We start from the raw sequence: 20,703 nt of genomic DNA, 5'->3' as shown, positions 1-20,703 counted from the left end.
TTCTGCAGATTTTGTGTTTTGAAGAAGTGACTATTGCAAACAGGTTAGCAAGTTGTGAGAGCATACTTGTTCACGTGGTCCATTACCACACTTGCCATGTCTGTCATAGGAGCCAAAGAGATCTGTCTGTTTTGATTTAAGGTGTTCATGTCTACTTTCTCTTTGTTTTTGCTACTCCAGCTAAATGTTATTCTATTTTCTTCATCTTTTCAAGGCGCCAGGTTTTGGTTTTGTTGATTTTTATCTATTGATTTCCTGTTTTTAAGTTAATTATTTCTGCCTAATTTTCATTTCTTTTTTTTCTCCATTTATTTGATATATTTGCTTTTAGTTCTAGTTTCTTAAAGGAGAGTTTGTGTCTTTTTTTTACACACATAGACACATGTACCTATACACATTGCAAACACATGCACACACACACATACATATACACATCAGCTTGTGTACCTGCATGTGCATGCACTCACACATGTGCACACACACAAGGGTAAATACATGCACAGATGTGCCCATGCACACATATATACACACTCCCATTCATGCACATGATTGACATGCACTCACATGGGCACACACACATATATACACACCCATTCGTGCACATGAATGACATGCACTCACATGGGCACACACACATATCCATGAACAGATGCATACGCACACATTGAACAAGTTTTAGCACTTTCTTTGTGAGGCAATTCTCTACTGACAGCACAGTTTCTTGATTTTTACCAGTCACGTTTTTGACTTTCTGTCATTTTTGAAGGACAATTTCACTAATTACAGAATCATGTCAGTTGGTCATTTTCTTTAAATACTTTGTGAATTTCACTCCTCTCTCTTGCTGGACAGTTTCAGTAGATTCCATGCCTATTTTCATAAATGTTTCATCCCCCTGAATTCTTTTACAATTTTCCTATCATGTGCTAAGATGCAGTTTTTTTTTTTTTGCCTTTGCCTTTGCCCTGCTTGGCATTCTCTGATTTTGCTGAATCTGATTTTATGTCTAACATGAACATTTGGAAAAAAAATATTTCTCATTATTTCTTCAACTTTTTCGGTTCTCTTTTTTTCTGATATTCTCATTATGAATATTTTGTACCTTTTGTTTTTCACAGTTCTTGAATATTCTGGGATTTGAAAGATATTGTTTTATTTCCTTTTTGTTTTTCTAGAAGATTCTGAGATTTTTATTTTTTTTCTGGCTCAGACCAAATCTAGCAGCCAGCCCATGAAAGGCATCTGTTGTCGCAGTGATTCAAATATGTGAGCCTGACTCTGGTGCTTATTTTGTTTGACCAAAGTGTGTGTTCCTTTTTGAGTGTGTAAGCATTATACTTTTCTTCTTGATAACCACACATGAGTGACAGCTGCTGGGGCGAACACTCCTATAGTGACGTGATGACGAGGTGCAGGCTGAGGAGGTGAATTCTGTAGTTCTCGTGCTTGTACTGAGCCTGTGCCTCTGAACTGTGACTTTCACAAGAGCCTGATCTCACCTGTAGTGGGGCAGGATGGCGACAGGGGGCCGCATTCATGCAGATGGGTATTTTCCTCCCCCAGAGTGGAAGGTTAGAAAGGCTGGTGTTGTCATCCTTGCCTTGCGTGAGGTAGGCTTTCACAAAATTCCAATCATTTATGAGCTGGTTAATGAGTTTTTTCTTGTGGGTATTTTGGACTTCCTGGGAGTAGTTTTCTATCTTCTTGTCTCCTGGGTTGTACCACTGGGGCTTTATCTCTCCCACCGAATTTCATTGGCATTTACATCTGCAGACACTCAGTCATCACTTTCCGCCCAGGCTTCTTTCCTAAATCACAAATGTGCACTTAAGGTCCGACTAGACTTCTGAGCTCACACGCTTCATAGACATTTAGGAATCCAAACTTAAAAAAAAAAAAAGACTTTTAAGCTGGTTTTAGTGCTTGTCCTGAAGATTATAAGTGGTGTTTTTATCCATAATAATATAGTTTGGACTAATTAATTTGAGTGTCTTACAGATATTCACTCAAAAACAATAAAACTTTGAAGGTTTTGTGAGTTTTTCTTCATTTCTGCTTTTCCCTGCCTCTATTCATTCTACGATGGTTCTCCTCTTTCTGTGCATATTTGCATCTGATAGATCTTATTGCTACATCCACTTTCTGTCTTCTTCACATTTTGTACCTCAGTTTGTGCCATCACAGTTATCCACAACTGTGACCAGTTATCTGGTTTTGTAAGACAGCATTCTCCTGACTTTATCTCTATATACCCGATTTCCTTGAATCTAAAGTAACTAACATAAATTATTTCTCGATTTAGTTTGATTGTCCAGGCTTCCTCAGGCACAGGTTCTAGTGGATTCAATGGATTCCCCATCCCCATGCTCTTTTTTGTCTGATTCATTCTTTTTGTTAAAAAACTGAATGTTTTAATACATTTTTGTGTATTTGTTTTGTGTGAGTACCTGTGAGGGACACCTACGTGCCACAGTGGTCATGTGGAGTTCAGAGGACAACTTTTAGGAGTTGGTTCACTCTCTCTGCTATATGGATCCAGGAATCTAACTTAAGTTACCTGGATCAGCAATAGATGCCTTTATTCCTATGTTATCCCACCCATCCCTAAAATCTGAATGTTTCAAAGAACTGAATGTAGGTGCACTAAAAATCCTGCCTTTCCCTCGCTGGTGCTTCTAATTGCTAGTTGTTTAGCTTTTTTTTTGGGGGGGGGGACAGGGTTTCTCTGTGTAGCTTTGTGCCTTTCCTGGAACTCGCTTTGTAGCCCAGGCTGGCCTTGAACTCACAGAGATCCGCCTGCCTCTGCCTCCCGAGGGCTGGGATTAAAGACATGTAGCCACCACCACCTAGCTGCTCATTTCTATTCTTACTGAAGTCCACTTTCTTTGTCACGTGTGGCTACTGAATGCTTTGCTTTGTAGACAACTGATAGTCCTTTTTTTTTTTTTTTCAACTGAAACCTACAAGTCTTCAGTTTTTGTTGAATGATTTCTGCCTTTATTTGGGGTGTATCTTCACAACTCAGGTATAGCCTGCTCAGGTACAGCCTCAAAGAAAAACAGGACTGGGAGACTATGGTCTCCAAAGTTTATCCTGGGTATGCACAGAATCCTAGACATGGGCAGAGCTGTACATGAGTATATGGCCTTCTAAATTCTCTGTAGTTCTGTTGAAGCATCCTGGTGTCTTTAAGGCAGCTCACATACCCAGATTTTAAGACTGCTCCATTACAACCTTGTTCTTCCCTACCATTGCAGGCAGCTGAGAATGTGTTCGAGAAATGCTTTCGGGAGAATTTTTTTTAATTATTCTAAATCTTTTTTATTTTTTTTGAAGTTTTAATCAATATTTTTATTTTCCAAATCTTTTATTTTATTTTATTTTACAATAGTATTCAGTTCTACATAACAGCCACAGATTCCCTTATTCTTTCCCTTCCTGCCCCCCTCCCCTTCCCCCCAGCCCACCCCCATTCCCACCTCCTCCAGATTAAGGTCTCCCCCGAGGACTGGGATCAACCTGATAGACTCAGTCCAGGCAGGTCCAGTCCCCTCCTCCCAGATTGAGCCAAGCATCCCTGCATAAGTCCCAGGTTTCAAACAGCTAACTCATGCAACTAGCCTAGGACCTGGTACCACTGCCTAGATGCCTCCCAAACAGATCAAGCCAATCGACTGTCTCACCTATTCAGAGGGCCTGATCCAGTTGGGGGCCCCTCAGCCTTTGGTTCATAGTTCATGTGTTTCCATTCATTTGGTTATTTGTCCCTGTGCTTTATCCAACCTTGGTTTCAACAATTCTCGCTCATATAAACCCTCCTCTTTCTCAGTAATTAGACTCCCAGCACTCTGCCAGAAACCCCATCCAAGGACTGAGGAATCTGGATGAAGACATCCACAGGAGAATGTTTTTGTCAAGGAATGAACTAGAAATTAGTAAAATAGAGATGACTCTTATGTGTGGCCTTCCAGAGAGCTACTAGATATATTAAGTACTTGCAGTTTTCTGGACTTGGGATCAAAAAAACATGGACCATATCTTTCTATAGCATTGTTTTTCAGGCTACTGGTTCTCAAAATTGCCATGGGGCTTTGGATGGGTCTGTGGGAGAATGGGGATGTAGCAGGCTCAAACACCACGTTGTCTCTACTTCCTGAGGTTCAGTCACCTTTGTGAATTATTCGGAGATTGCCCCACCTCTTCAGTTAATTTCTGGAGTCCTGAAAAAAAAATCCCTCTTCTAAGAAGCAGTTTGTTGTTTTTATGTAGGAAGCAATTTCTAGAGACTCCTGCTTCATCATTTTGATGCTTTCTATCACCCTGTGTTGAAATACTTAAACACAGATACTCTATTTCAGGTAGTGGTTGAAATCTTCTGGGGAGACCCAATGAATGGATTCCACAAGGTTTCATTTGTAAATAAATAAAATCCACTAAGAAAAGATACTGGCCTATGTGCCAAGAACAGTGTAGCAGACAGGACTCTAAAAGCTTAGGTTCCAGCATGCATCAAGGCAAGAAAGGTTCACAGAGATTTAGCAGAGACAGTTTTAGGGAACAGGTGCAAATCTTTTTTGCGAAAAGGTAGACAGGAAAGCAAACTTTCAATACACACCAGTTCACATCCTATAATATAACGTTTCCATATGTCTCTATTTTGCCACCTCCCAAGTGCTCAAAGACATTAAAAGATAAAAAGTGAATATTCCATTTCTCTGTGGGAATAAACAAACTGCCCGAGAAGCACAGTTTGTTCTTTTTGAAGACAGCTCTCTTTGCTGAGCTCGAAAACGTGGCCATTGCTGCCAAACACAACAAATATATATCCTGATCCGTGGTAGCTGATTGCATTATCCCCATAGATTGGTAAATCACATCATATATGCTTTATAGTGAGGATCCAAATTCTTAGATTACTTTCTAGAAAGATTTATTCCTCCTTTGTGGTATGATGAAGTGTGAATAACAAACATCTCCTGGTTAGTCATGAGAAATACCCTGGAAGAAAATGTTTCCCTACATCTTTATGATGAACAATGATGTTTTTTTTTCCCAAATAGCAATTGTACATTGTATCTCTTATGCTCTGGTTTCCCTTGAAATCTTATAAATCTTTTGCCTTTTACATTGTGTCTCTAAACCATATGCTCAAGGAGAGCGGTGGATCCATCCATAAAACCGCTGCTAAAATTACAAGGCTAGATTGAAGAATTTTTTCTCCTTGAATTTTTATATCCTAGTCTATGAATTGTATTACTGTGAAGGAATCCTATTTCAGGAGACAGAAGGTCTGTAAGAAATGTGAAAGTAGAGCTTAGAGATGGCATATCCCTTGCTACCCCATGCTCTAGGCTATCTTTACACACTCTATGGTGGTGAGATGATGGTGTGTCAGACAGTGTTCTGGATATGTGTGTGTTTACATGTAAGTTATAGAATCAATCTACATTTGACAGATGAGACATTCGAGGTAATGGGAGGCAGAGTAACCTGCCCAAAGTCATATAGTTAGTAAATGTTTTTATTAAATCTGCACTAGCTCTGTCCAATAGAAATGAGCTACATGAATAATTTAAAAATTTCTAGTCGTCACATTGCCATGTTATGCAGTGCTGCATAAAAGACATTTCCAAATTCAGCAGCTTAAGACAAAAAAAAAATCTCGCATACTTTTCTTGAGCATATGAAAAGTTAAAAAAAATGAACAATAACTAGTGACTAAAACTGGCCTAATAGAAATGCTTCTATATAAAATTGATTATGATAAAATGATAAAAAAATTATCAAATAATTATATGCCTTTTGCCTGGGTGTTGAAATGCCCAGTTCATTAGCATTTTTCAAAACAAATTTTCACATTGTTTCATTTGGAAGCCAGTATATTTAGTTCATGGAATAACTATAATCTTACATTATTACATCAATAATTTATAATCATAAATAATTTTTCATTTGACTAAAGTGTGACTTCCTAAACAATCTGATAAAACATTATGCAAAAATATTTAAAATGTGCACTTATGATGATAACTATCTCAATCTTTTGTTTTGGAGGGGATTTTGTTAAAAGAAGCAAGGTGTAAGAAAGGATTTGCTTACCTGGCTTACACAGCTCACCTGGCTGTGAGGAGGAAGTGGAGTTGAGAGCGGCCCCACACAGAACTCTGTCCCTCACAGAGCTTGCTACCCAAAGAGGCAGGAGCCATTTCCCCACATTTTCTATTAGGCCATGTCATTCCCATTCTCACTGAATCAAAATAAACTCAGTTGTGGCTACTATATAAAACGTTTTCCTGGCCAAAGGGAGTTTTTTGTACAAACTATGTGAGAGAATACAAATGGACATGCAAAAGAAAACCAGCCTTTTATATTTTTCTGTTTTAATTTTGGGGTCAATTGTCTTGCACATTTAAAACATAGCAAGATTATTTTTCTTAGTTTCTACCCTTGGATTAGCAATAGTGTTTATCACCTTAAAGACAAATTAGACTTGGAAGTTCTAGGTTAAGATAATATTTTACTTCCCACCCATGTGTCTTTTTAATTCTTAGCATTGGATGAGAATTTTGTTTTGAAAGCAAGCATTTGAAAATGGACAAATCTGTAGACGAATTTCTAAATGGTCTTATTAAATAAAAGACGCAGAGCCAAATATAGGGGTCAGAGCCTTACTTAGATCAGGGAAATAGGGAAAGCCACCATACAACGTTACCTCACCAACTCTGCAGCTTCCCAATGCGAGTTACTTCCTGTCTGCCCATGCCTTTATTGCCTTGTTGTTCTGCCCTCTGATTTGCTCTCTGTCTAGCTACATCACTTCCTCTTCCTGGCCAGCTCTGCCACATCCTTCTGTACAGGCCTCCAGAACTCTATGGTTGGTACTGGGATTAATGGCGTATGTCACCATGCTTGGCTCTGTTCCCTAGTGTGGCCTTGAACACTCAGTGATCCTGCCTGCTAAGGGATAGGATTAAGGGTGTGTGCTACCACTGCCTGACTTTGTTTACTTAAAATGGCTTGTTATTTCCAGGCAAACTTTTTTTTATTAAGCACAAATAAAATATCACCACATTTCAGCACAAATAAAATATCACCACACAAATCCACAGCTGATGGTGTTCTTTGATAGATCATGTCTCCTTCTAAGCTCTAATTTATCATTCCTCGTTCATTTTTTCCTGTACGTGTAATTCTCCTAATGATATTCTTTCCAGCATCACCAGGGAAAGACTATCATGAGAGCAACTAGCTTGTCCTTAAACACTGTGAACACTGGTCTTCAAGTCGCTTCACACTTAACAGAACATCAGTATAGTATGTTATTTTATTCATACTCAATGATATTTCAAGCATTTAGAGGTTGTTTATAACATCCTCCATGATAATATATAGCTGTAAAAAATAGTACAAATTCGGCCTTATATCTTGCTTCTTTTAGCAAGAGTCATTGGAGCACAAGCTGGTTTTCATATCCTCCTTGACTCCACAAACCAATATGCATAGTGTCCACCAGGTTCACCACTCATGTAAGAGTGATACAAGTGTTATAGCTGAAGGACTTACACTTGCAGGTCATTATCAAAGTCCATAGCTCCTATTTGATTGCTCTTGGTGTTGCACAAACTATGGGTTTTGATGGATGAATGACATCTATTCACTATTATAGTATCATATGAAATAGTTTCACTGCCTTGAAAGTCCTCTGCACACCTTTCAGTCTTCTATACTCCCACAGCCTTTACTGACTCTGTAGTCTTAACTTTTTTGAATGTCACATGTTGGAATTATGTGGTAATACAGCCCTTTTTGGGGCACTGTATTTTTGTTCATTCCCTAAATGTATTTAAGGGTGTTCCATAGCTTTTTCATAGATTAATGTCATTTCTTTTTAATGGGGACTGGTATTTCTTTGTCTGTATATTCATTGTCTACCCCCCAAACCCTCTAGATTTCTCCAAGTTTTAACAGTTTCAAGGAAGAATTGCTGTAGACATCGATGAATAAGTTTTTATGCCCCAAGTTTAAAGTGTATCAATTTCTCCTAATTATACATGCAACACATCTTCTAGAAAATTAGACAATGGAAGGAATGCCAGGAAAGCAATAAAAACCCTGTAATTTTCATACTAGAGCTATCTAAAATTATTTGTATATGATATATTTGTTTATATTATCTTAGAGATACAATAAATATCCACCCAGAGGTGGTCACATGAATTAACATAACAGACAGAAGTTCATTTCTGTATCCTTGCCTGTGTCAATAAATATTCTTCAAAGCACAACTTTTATGTATTTCTCATATTCCATATTTATTGAATTTATCTTGATAATGGCCATTGATGCCATTTTTATTGTAATTGATAATCTTTTAAAACAAATACTTTATTTTTACTACTAACTATTGCAATTTCATGGGCTTGAAATTGTTGGCTTAAAAATAACAATATTTTTAAAAATTTTTGTTTGTTTTAAGACAGGGTCTTATTATGTAGCTCAGATTGGTTTTGATTTATGTACTTCCTATCTCAGCCTTCTGAATACTAAGAAGTCTAAGGGGATGATAGGAACTAGAGAGGGGGATAAAGTGAAAAAAGGCAGGCAGGAGGCTAAGGAAGAGTACACTCAACACATATTAGGTAGTTATATGAAAAGAGGAAACACATTTTCAAAGAACCACAAAATATGTGGAAAAGTGTATTAAAAATAACAAGATATATTGAATATTTGAATTAGAAATTTGACTATTGTGAATATATAGATTCTGAATTAGTTTATGTTTGGCTCAATGATAAATGTAACTTATGTTTTATAATATTAATTATGGTAATATTGGTCCTTGAAGATATAACTGTAAAGTTCATTTTGGAGAACAAAAGAGCAATACTATTTAAATATTTTTCAAAATGGAATGCTGAGGAAGTATTTTTCTACAAATATTAGTATCTAATATAAATTTATAAGTTATATTACATGTTATGGAAGCAGAATATTACTTTTGGGTGGAGAATTAAGATGTTTATTATGTGGAACCTTCTAATCTACAAACTGACTGTCTCTCTATTAATAGTTACATACAGTTCAGGAAAAGTATATCAAACTGGATCATCAACCTTCTAACACATAACAAAAAAATAGAAATAAATGAAAAAGCTAATATTTAGCTAAGACTAATTATATTTGAAGCAGCTTTCAGATTACACATTACAAGACTGGTTAAAACTAAAATATTAAAAAAAATCAATAAAAGCTTGCTATGATGAGGCAGGTCTGTAATCTCAGCTATAATACTGGTATCTGAGGCAGGGGAATCATCAAGGTCAAGATCTTCCTGGGCTTCAGAGTGAATTCAAGGCTGGACTGATCATCTTATCTAGACCCTTTCCACCAGAAAAATAAATAAATAAAGGAAAATAGGGTTGAGGATGTAAATTAGTACAGAACACTTGATTTGCATGTGTGAGACTCTAGGCTCAATTTTTACAAACACACACACACACACAATCAATATCAACAAAAAGACGAATTCACGGGAAGTTAACTGAGAGGCAACCAATGGACAGAAGTAATTCAAATGGCTCCTACCCATATGGAATCTAGTTTGTACTCACTGATGTAAATTACCGCAATAATGAAAGCTTCCACATATGTAAAATTTAGCTACATTTTTTTTTTTCTGATTGTGGGAATGAAGCTTCAAAAAATGGCCAACTCTGTATCCAACTGGAGGGGAAATCATACGCTGTCTGAAATTAAATTCAGCAATAGAATGCCTGGCCCTTCTGAATATACTTTGATATACTTCAGATTCCACCTGTCAATCAACCAGCAAACAGTCACTTTGCACATGTGCAGAGATGGTGGTTTAGGACTGTACTATGCTTGTCTATTCCTTGACCCAGCCTTCCTAGAATGGCAGTCTACAGAAGAAAGGGCCTTCTCATGTTTAAAGCATTGATCCAATGCTCTGCATATCAGAGCAAATTCTAAAGCAATGATCATTGCAGAATTTTTATTAGGACAAGATAATGTAGTCAGCTTAAAAGTAATCATAACTAATGACAAATGTTACATTATGTTATTCTGCCATTAAAAGTCTTATTTTTGAAAAATTCTTAAAATGTTAGGTTTCATCATGGTTTGATACTAAAGAGAGAAAGCCTATACAAATACATTATGTAGTAATGTTTCAATGTTTTGAAAAACTTTTCTACCTACATATACATAAAGATTCAAAAGTGTATTGTAGCAGGAATCTTAAAACTTCTTATTAATAAAATCAAACCTGAGGCCAGTTATTGGGGTGAAATGCTGGAAGATCAGAGAGACAGAACAAGCCACAGCTAACCTTACCTGGCCAACTTCTCAGCTGATCTTGTTTCCTCAGACTAGAGGCCTCTGAGTCCTCATCCAGAATGAATCTCAGCTGAACTGTGCTGCTAGAAGCCTGAAAGCTTAACCAGCCAAATGCTTAGCCAGGCCAAATGCTTAACCAGCCAAATGCTTCTAGTTTCTGGTCTTCACGCCTTATATATCTTTCTGTTTTTTCCATCACTCCCTGGGATTAAAGACTCACTTCTTGGGATTAAAGGCGTGTGTCACCATGCCTGGCTGTTTCCAATGTGACCTTGAACTCACAGAGATCCAGAGGGATTTCTACCTCTGGAGTGCTAGGATTAAAGGTGTGAGTGCCACCATTTCTAGCCTCTGTATCTAGTGGCTGTTCTGTCTCTGACCCCAGATAAGTTTATTAGGGTTACAATATTTTGGGGAACACAATAGTGTATGTCAAAAATTAAGAGGCCCTCTAAGTCTAGTGAAAATATGAGTGATTTTAATAGTGAATATATCTGCATAGATGAATCCTAAAGACACACAGTGTCTCTTCACAAGTTTCAAGTCCTAATGAACTTGTGGCTAAATTCTTCAACTCATCAGTTTCCTCATCCACTGAGCTGTAAAACATGAACATCGTAAGAGTTCGCCATCTACCTTGACACACAGCACACTGTCGGTATACGCTGATTGTCTGCGCTTACTATGATTACCTTTTAAAAATACACAGGGAGTTTTTATTAAATTCAGCTCAGCCTAAAAAGACCTTTCAGATTCGACTCTCTTCCTTATTTTCATTCTTTTTTAAAGTAATTGGTCTTAGTCTTGATGATATAATTTTGATATTTTCAGTCATCTTTGTTTGTAAGTGAAATTTTTATTGGGAAGTTGAAGCGGGCTGTTAGACTGTCAATAACCTTTACTAGTTATAAGCCATAGGTAGAAAACGTAGAGAAAGCCCAGTTTATTTACCTGCCTTGTGTAAAGTGATCACAATAGCAAGTTCAATCCTTTTTGACTTTTTTTTTTTAGTCTAATTTTATTCCTGAAGTTGAAATTAGCTATCAGGAAACACTAAAACTGTACCTTCACTATATGAAACAGTGTAAACTGGCTACACATTAATATAGAATTTACACACACATACACGCACACAAAAACCCAAAACAAAACAAACAAAACAAAAAAAAAAACCCTTCTAATGTAACAAGGTAGCTGCAGCACTGTAAAAAAGCTGTGCCTAAAAACAAATGTTTAGTCTGAGGCCCTGGGAATTGACAACAGAATGTCAATTTTCCTCAATTTTGTTCCAATGCAGAAATAGCCACAATGTTAAGTGGACACTTGCATTCTTTAAATGTCAGTATTTAAAATATATGTCTTGTACTGGTCATTTGTATACTGCAAGATCATTTCAGCCAACGTGAACAAAAACTGTAACACAGGATGAGGGGTAAGAAAACAGGACACGCATCCCCCAAAGAGTAGGGCAGATGCCCACAGGCCTGGAAGACTGTCAGCAATTAGCATTCTCGGGGGATGAAGTGGGAGCAAGGAGGTATAGGTTGGGGGCTGAGCTGGGGGTAGGATGATGAGGGAGTCCTGAAAACATCCAGTGGAATTAGGCAGCCTTGTGTCCACAGGAAGACTGCCTAGATCTTGGGCTCAATTGCTTCTTAGATGGCCTGAAGAGAATTGTCAGAGGCCAGCAAGTCCCATGGGGCAGCATGGGCTACCCAAGCTTGAAAGTGTCAAGTTTAGTGGAATTTCCGAATTCCTGTTGTTTGGAACCAAAGGAAGGCCTATGCTTGGAGGGAAAGGTTTCTATTTTAGGCTGGGGAAAGTCATTCAGTTTTCTTTATCTTGCAAATCAAACCATTTACATCATAATCTGCAACATCCATTTAAAACTTATGGTTACCTCAGAAAATTATACCTCTCTTAATTTGAATTTAATGTAAACGGATTTTAATTGTTTTTGCATAACTGGGTAACAGATTTAAAAAAGCAAAACAAAACACTGACTACATGGCAAAAATCAGCAAATATGTCAAACAAAGCACCACGTTCCCCAGAAACACCATGGCATATGTTGACAGTTGCAGAAGAATTGCTGCTGTTTTCACCCTTCACACCAGAATAATTTTTTCAATATTTACCTCCCGTGTGTAGAGAGGGAAACATATGGGGCTTTACATAATCATAAGCACAAACAGGTGGCTACTTAGGTACATTTAATTTGCAGGCAACATCAATACCAAACAACACAATCAGCTCCGCATGGCTCCCAAAGTCTTGCCACGAACATTCGATTAGCAAATTAAGATCATTAAAACAGAGGGAGGGGTAGTCCCCCATCTATGGCTTTACCTACCTCTCGAAGTCCTGAATAAAATGCATTTTCAGAAACACCTTGGCATTTTGTGGCTTCTTTTGTTCGGGGCAACTTGGGTAACTGTGCATAATGCACGCCTTGTGAATACTACAAGTAGCACAGCATGTGCATCATTCAAATGTGCTTACATCTTTCCATGTACTCTCCCCGCCACTGCTCTTTATGAGCATAAAATTACGGTGGTTAAATTTTCAGCCTTCTATCAAAGCATAGGTTCAGATTCCTGAGAGCAACCTCGAAATACTTCTCCATAGGTGGGCCACCTAAACATGTCACCTGAGGCTTATTTCCATTTTCAAGCACTGTGGTGAAATCTGTGGAAATTATCATTGCTGGGAAAAATTTGCTCTATGTATGCTAGGGCCAGAGTGGCACATTTTTGTCTTTGTCTATTGGAACCGGGCTGGAATATATAGTGTGCTTTAGTTGGCACTGAACTTGTAGTGATATTACACTGTCTGACCTTACAACCACCCTGCAATGGCTTTGAACCCAAGTGAAGGGAAACGAGAGATAATAACCAGTTTCTTTATGTATTGTCTAAACATGCTACCTATTTTAGTTTAAATATCATAATGACTTTATAAGGTAGGCGACATCATTTCCCGTACTTTTTAGAAGAAGACATTGTATCTACAAAGGTTTATATTCTCACATGCAGTGAGGAAAGAGCTAGGCCAGAACTGATCCCCAGTTTTCAGAACTTGCAATCCCCACGTGAAAGCACCTAACTCTTACCGTATATGTGCCTGAGCCCTCTTGCCCAAATTCAACAAATCTATAGCATTTTTGAAGCTTCTCCAACAAAACTCAGTGTTATAAGCCGGGCAGTGGTGGTGCGCGTCTTTAATCCCAGCACTCGGGAGGCAGAGGCCAGCCTGGTCTACCAAGCGAGATCTAGGAAAGGCACAAAGCTACACAGAGAAACCCTGTCTTGAAAAACCAAAAAATAGATAGATAGATAGATAGATAGATAGATAGATAGATAGATAGATAGATAGATAGATAGATAGATAGATAATAGATAATATTCTGAGGTGTGTATGGTCTGTGGAAATTATGTCCAGCCACGAAGTCTCTGATTTCAAGCTTGTTACCCATCCTTACCTTACTACTTAGGAAGAGAATGTTAACATAGACAAATTTGTTTGGCACATTTATTACAACGGAGCCTTAGCCATTGGTGTCAGGTTATACCATCTGAGCTGAGATCCAGTTGTTGGCTAAACATCTCAAACTTGTGCAATGTCCTTCCAAAGAGTTTAAATGCCTCTGAGGAAGAGATGCTATGGTGGTGTTCTTTTACCTCATACAACAACTGAACCAAAGAGAAAAACATGAATTGGAAGGTTTTGTGATGTATGCTTCACAGCAGGCTAAAAGCTTTCTATAGCTACTGCAGACTATCTCAGTGCAATTATTGAGACAATGATGCTTGGACATTGGAATTCTACAGCCTGACTTAATCTGCAGCTTGGCCTTTATCTTTGATGTATTCTCTTCCCTCTCAACTACTCAACTGAACTTCCATGCAGCATTTCCAGGTCACAAACTTGGACTTGCTTCCAATCCCTTACCGGGGTCATTTTGAAACTTTCCATAATTGGTCTTAGTCAAGAGGATGAGAAGTACTCATGAAAAATTTTCTATGAAAATTATAGGACTCCATCATCGGCTCAAGGTGTTCCGTAATTATCCAGTATTCAACTAGGAAATCTAGAGACGTTTCTCATGGTATTATTCCTGTGTACTCTGGCATTTACTCAGAGACTTTAAGCTTTCTCTTTTACAGGACATTCCATGTACATAGTTGCAACCTGAGGTTGAATATAGATTCATATGATCCAAGTTCTAGTAAAACACTAGGTTTGCAGAATCTTTATGATCTACTACAGAATGTCTTGGGGATGCAACAAAATGATAGAAAAGCAACAAGGAACATATAAAGTGAGAGATCTTTTAGGTAAATCCTGAATAACAAGGATGTTTAGGAATTTGATTGCAAATCAATCCATCTTTAGAGATTACTCAAGGAATCCTCTGCTTTATTGATGGTAAGACAAGATTCACAGATATCTACACTGGACAGTCTATCTCCAAGCCAGCTCCTTTGCAGACATCATTCCTTTAAATTTTTTAAGCTACATCATATATATATATATATATATATATATGATATATATATAATTTTAAGCTACATCATATATATGCATATGCATATATGTGTATGTATGTATATGCATCTATATGTATATGTATATATATGCTTTTAGATAAAGTTTATCTGCTTCTGTTTGTATATATTAGATTTTACTTGTATCTCAGAGGTAAAAGTTTCTTTATAATAACAGTAGCTATGTGTTTGTATTTGTTAACTTTGAAGTATTAAGGAATGTTCAGCCTATTTTCCTGTTTCATTAGGCTGGAGTATTATTATTCTACCTCATTATGTGGCTGAGAAAAAACTTAGGTGGAAGTAGAAATGCCAACTCTGTCCTGTTTAGCTTTGTTCCCATGTGTTTGTGATGGAATTATTTTCAGTACATGGTTTCTTGCAGGGCATGTGTGAAGACATTTGCCCATTTCATGAGGATCACTGTATTTGAAACCTATAATCACATATTTAAAAATCTGCTTCACTGTGGCTGGTGACCTATAGCACACTGATGCCCATGAACTTGTCTGGGCAGTTCTGTCAACTCACCTGATACGTTGAATCCCTAGTCCTTCCTCTGCACATCACTACAGGAGGGACAGAGTGCCACCTGATACCAGAGACTAGTAACAGACAATGTCTTAAAGATCAGTGATTTTCATTTTCTTCTCTTATTGGATCTCTATGTCTTTCTATACCCCAAAGGGAAGATAGATACCTACCTGGAAGCAACCTGTGTCACCTTATGAAAGGCTAGGCAGCTGGTGATTTGTAATAATGATGTAAAGTTGAAATGCATAACTGTGATTAATCCTTTGTACTATTGAAAGTCAAAAAATATACTAAGTTTCTATACATTTGTAATAAGAGAAAATTTATTCAAAAGTTCACATCTGTATTTGTGAAATGTTCGTGATTTATTAATGGGAACTATTTTATGTTGCTATTTTGAAAACGAAATTGTATCGTGCATACAAATTGCTGCCCATGGTGAGCTGCTAATAAGCTAAAAACTCTAATATTGTTGATATGAGAAGATAATGAGGAAAAGTAGCTAAATTTTATTTCAACATTATTTATGTTGGAGATGGAGGAAATAGATTGGTTGCAACTAGGAAAGAAGGTTGAGAATTAGACTAGAGTGGAAAGATTCAGTGATCTTCTAAATGATTTTATATGGCAGATTTACAGTTATGCTCTGATATATTTTGAGGAGACATAATATTTAAATGTACACTCTGTTTCTGTGAAAATTGATTACAGAGAAGAGAAAAAGGTAAAAAAAAAAAAAAACAACAACAAAAAAACTATCTGATGAGAATAAACTGTGCACAGAGAACTACCAATGAGTGATCCTGTCTTTCTGGGTTTGGGGGAGGCTGGCTGGTCTGTGCGAAGGGAAGGCCACCTGGGAGAGCCGCAAACCTGCCTTTTGACTCAGAATAAACACGTTGTTCTTGTGAACAGTGTCCTTGTAAGTCATATGTGTGACAGGGAGACAGATTGGCTTGGTGGCTCGAGGCAGAATTTGGATGTCACAGCTCTGATTAGAGATTTTTTTAGAGCCGTGATTAGGCTGTGAAAATTGTGACCTTTTCCATGTTTCCCAGTACTGATGTTTGTTTTACTGTTCCCAAAAGATAATTATCAAGATAAATAATGAATATGGAAAAATTGTTCAGACTTGGACATGTCTCAAAACGTCTCACTTCTTAGTGTTTTAAACATCATTAAGTGTTGGTAAAGGGCTGACAAGATGGCTCAGAGGGTAAAGCCTATTGCTGCCAAGTCTGAGGATCTGAACTTTGACCCACAGGACACACATCATAGAAGGAAAGAACTGACTCCTGCAAGCTGTCCTCTGACCTCCTCACACATGGCATGGCATGGGTGCTCCAATACAAATATGTGCACATAAATATAATAGAAAAACATAAGTTATAACTCCCTCACAGTGTAAAATAATAGACTTGAAAGAATAAATTCCCTTATTAACTAACTTCAACACTTTAATTTACTTCATTTTTTCTTATGCATTTTTTCTCAAGTGACATGTTCATTCTAAAAAACTTTTTCTCCTAATTTATGAATAACAGTGAGAGCCAACAAGATGGCTTAGCAGAGAAAGGTAATTGTCATCGAACTTGATAACCTGAGTCTCTGAGGCCCACACGGTAAAAAGGGAAAAGCCCAACCCCTCCAAGTTAGCATGTTTACATGCTTCCCATAGCATGTGTGTCTCACACACATGCACACACGATAGATAGACAGATGATAGATAGATAGATAGATAGATAGATAGATAGATAGATAGATAGATAGATAGATGATTGATAGACAGACAGACATACAGACAGATAGATAAATAGATAAATGTGAAGAAAGAATAGCATACATTATTCGGAAAAAGCATGCCCATAAAGGAAGCCTCTAATTGTGAAATTATTGGTATCACATCCCTAAACATTGTCATTGGTAGGGTATCAAAGAGACCAATAGAGAGAGCTGTTCAAGTTTCTCTAGCTGTCTCACCACAGAAATGAAGCTTAAAGGGGACTATAGCTGCAGGAGCCATGTGTGTGGATAGCCTTCTATAAAGAGATGCTGCTACTGCTAAAGACCGAGATTGTTTACCACTGTCTGAAAAAATACACCTGAAAATAAATGAACATGATATTTGAACCCAGTGTTCAGACAAGTAGGTAGACATGAACAGCAAGTTGGCTGCTCAACTAGGAGTGAGGAGAATAGATTTTGTTTTTGTCTATTTCAGATTCTTATATTCTTTGTGCAAAAAGATGGTAGAGGTGATGAAATCCACAACAGATCTGTCTTGATGGTGTTTAATTTTATGTTTAGCTTCTTACATTGTAAATTAAACATGCAATGTAATGTCATTCTCAGCAAAAGCAAACCTGTCCCATTTTACATGACAACAATGGCTACTTATTAGGAGGAACTCTGGACTGGTTGCAATAGGTGACGAGATAAATTAGTCAAATAGTTTCCCTGTATCCCACAATTTGGTATGTTAAACTGTGTTCTATGTCACCTTCTAAGAGAAAACATGCAAATTCGTAGATACAACTTCTTCTTGCAATAAGACATCCAATAAGACAAAATGAGGACCGTGATTTATCTGAAATAACAGTAGCCCATGGGAGTCAGGGTAACTTCTAATCCCTAATATTTTAGGTCTGTTATTACCTTAGAAGACTCTACTCTTTAAGAAAGATGACTCTAAATAATTCTTCTGTGGCTCATGTCATCCATATAGTTAAAACTACTTTGTGAGCTTCTAGATAGCTGTTTAAAAACATATTTCACAAAATTATTGGCAATTTCTCTCTATTTATGATTGTGGAATCTTACTAGTAACTCATTATACACTAACAAATGATATTAAACACGTGTGGGTACACACATGCTCACACACAGACTCAAGTAGTATGGCAAATTCAAGAATACAATGTATTGGATTTTACTTGATATAAGAATCCCTAAAACAAAACAAAACAAACAAACAACAAAAATCTTCCAAAGAAAATGCTTCTTTTTTTAGTAGTCTTTGTATATACCATTTGATAAATGAACAATTTTCAATATAGAAAGGTTTTAAGTACAGGGGATTGGGTTTTAGTTAGGTAGTAGAGTGCCTGCTTGCTACATACAAGGCACTGGTACCTTTTCAAGAATTCATATCTAAATATAACCTGAATTCCTTTTCACTTTGTGTGATCAAACATAGACTTAGAATTATAGAAAAATTATCAGAAGAATTAGAAAAATAATTATAAATGCACATACAAGATACCACAACTTGATGAATTTGTTATATAAATTTAATTAGAATACATTTATTGAGTAAACCACCAAGATATTCTTCCATGCCATATCATTTAAGCTTTACAAATACACTCTCTCCTTAGAGCATGCTAGTATATTATATAGTCATTAAGCATTTTATATGAGAAAACAAGCATTTTTGTCTTTATTTTCTATAGCATATACTAAAATCTATTTAACAAATACATTTCTGAATATAATACAAAGCACACATGCCCACAAATAGAAAAAAGTAGCTTAAAGAAAGAAATTCCTTAGCATGTAAAAACTATGCTTCGAATAATAAAAATCCAAGATAGTGATATTGAGAAAAATACAGAATGTGAAATTAGTAAGACATAAATTATTATGATAATGAAAACACTGAAACCAGTAGAAAATTAGAGAAGCTGATCTATAACATAATTTCCTCACCTAAGGCTCAGGGATATCACAGAAGATGGGGTGGAAAGACTGTAACAGTCAGAGGACCAGGCAAACTGCTGTGAAATTGTGTCTCGTAGAAAGGACAGGGCACCTTCACCAATGATACCTCAGCAATATGGCTGCCTAAACAAGACCAGAAGAAATGCAACATCAGTACTAATAGCATTGCTAACATGGAAGGAGGAAATACCCAGAGACCTATCCCTAGACAGGAAACTACAGACTACTAAGGGATGCTGAAAATGAGAGAAAGAATTCTCTCTAGGGGTGAGCCTTTAGTTGATTATCCAATGCTGATTAGTCAGCCCTGAAATCATATACTATTAAGTAAATGAATTGAGAAGACTATATTCATAATTACACACACACACACACACACACCACACACACACACACACACACACACACACACACACACACACACACACATACACACACCACACCACACGCCAGTAGCAACTAAAGAATAAGACACCATGATTTTGAGAAGAAGAATGGTGGGGGATGGGCACACAAAGGGAGAGAGAGCGGAAGGGAAGGGGAAATGATGTAATTGTATTTTATTTTTTGAAAATAGAGAAATAATCAAAGAAAGAATAATTCATGGAAGATATTCAGTCCTGAGGGATGGTAAGGTGGCTCAGTGGGAAAAAGGCTTGCTATATGAGCATGAGGTCCAAAGTTCAGAACCCAAGTAAAAAATCAGGGCAGGCATAGTGGCTGTCTGCCATCCCAGTACTTGGGAAGCAAATTCAAGGGATGTCTGGAGCAAGCGAGCTAGTTAGACTAAATGATCAGTGAGCTCTGAATTCATTCGAGAGAACCTGCATCAATAAATAAAGTGGAAGGGGTTGAGGACATTACCTTCTGTCAATTCCTGCCTTCCCCCAGACAGGGGCACCAATGCATGTACACCCTCACATATAAGTGGGCACACACGTGATAACATACATTTACACTCACAACTCATATGCATACACATGCACAAAATGAGCCCAAGCAACATTCTAAGCCAACATAATCTCATGAAGTCTTGGGAGGAGAGCTGATATGCTATGATATATTATGTTATGATTTATTAATGTGTGTTTTCCTCTGAGAATTCTATAGAAAGAAAAATTGGACATTCTACATGTCAAATTACCCTTTGGAGAGTCATAGTGCTTCAAAAGTAGCTTAGAATTCGCACATTAATTAGAATGATTTTTCATTATGGTATACACAACATAAAATGTATTTTAAAGCATATGGTTCAACTACACTTAGTACATTAATTCTCTGGTTCCAGCTGTACAGCTTTTCAATCAAAATCTGACTGAATCTATTTCCTTGCAGGAAATGTATTCCACTTTTTAATTGGTGTGTCTAAAGGAGAATATATTCATGGAAAAGCTAATCAAATCTTCTCTTTTTAAAAGTTAGAAAAATGTTGAGAGATTAAATGCCTTTCTTGAAATTACATTGGTAGTTAAGACAGCACACATCTTAGCTGGTTTTCCTATTTCTGAGGACAGGGTATTTGATATTTCAAGAAACCTCCCCTTGT

The 20,703-nt window shown here is 37.1% G+C and overlaps 1 protein-coding gene across 1 annotated transcript in view; it reads left to right on the top strand.

Moving 5' to 3' along the window:
• Positions 1-20,703, top strand: part of Themis (thymocyte selection associated) — a 194,951-nt gene that overhangs the window by 53,128 nt on the left and 121,120 nt on the right. The gene's annotated exons all lie outside the window — the stretch shown is intronic.

This window comes from Peromyscus maniculatus, chromosome 16 (genome assembly GCF_049852395.1).
Source record: "Peromyscus maniculatus bairdii isolate BWxNUB_F1_BW_parent chromosome 16, HU_Pman_BW_mat_3.1, whole genome shotgun sequence".
Taxonomy (NCBI): Eukaryota; Metazoa; Chordata; class Mammalia; order Rodentia; family Cricetidae; genus Peromyscus; species Peromyscus maniculatus.
The sequence above is the reverse complement of the archived record's forward strand: the minus strand, read 5'-3'. Positions and strand labels throughout refer to the sequence as shown.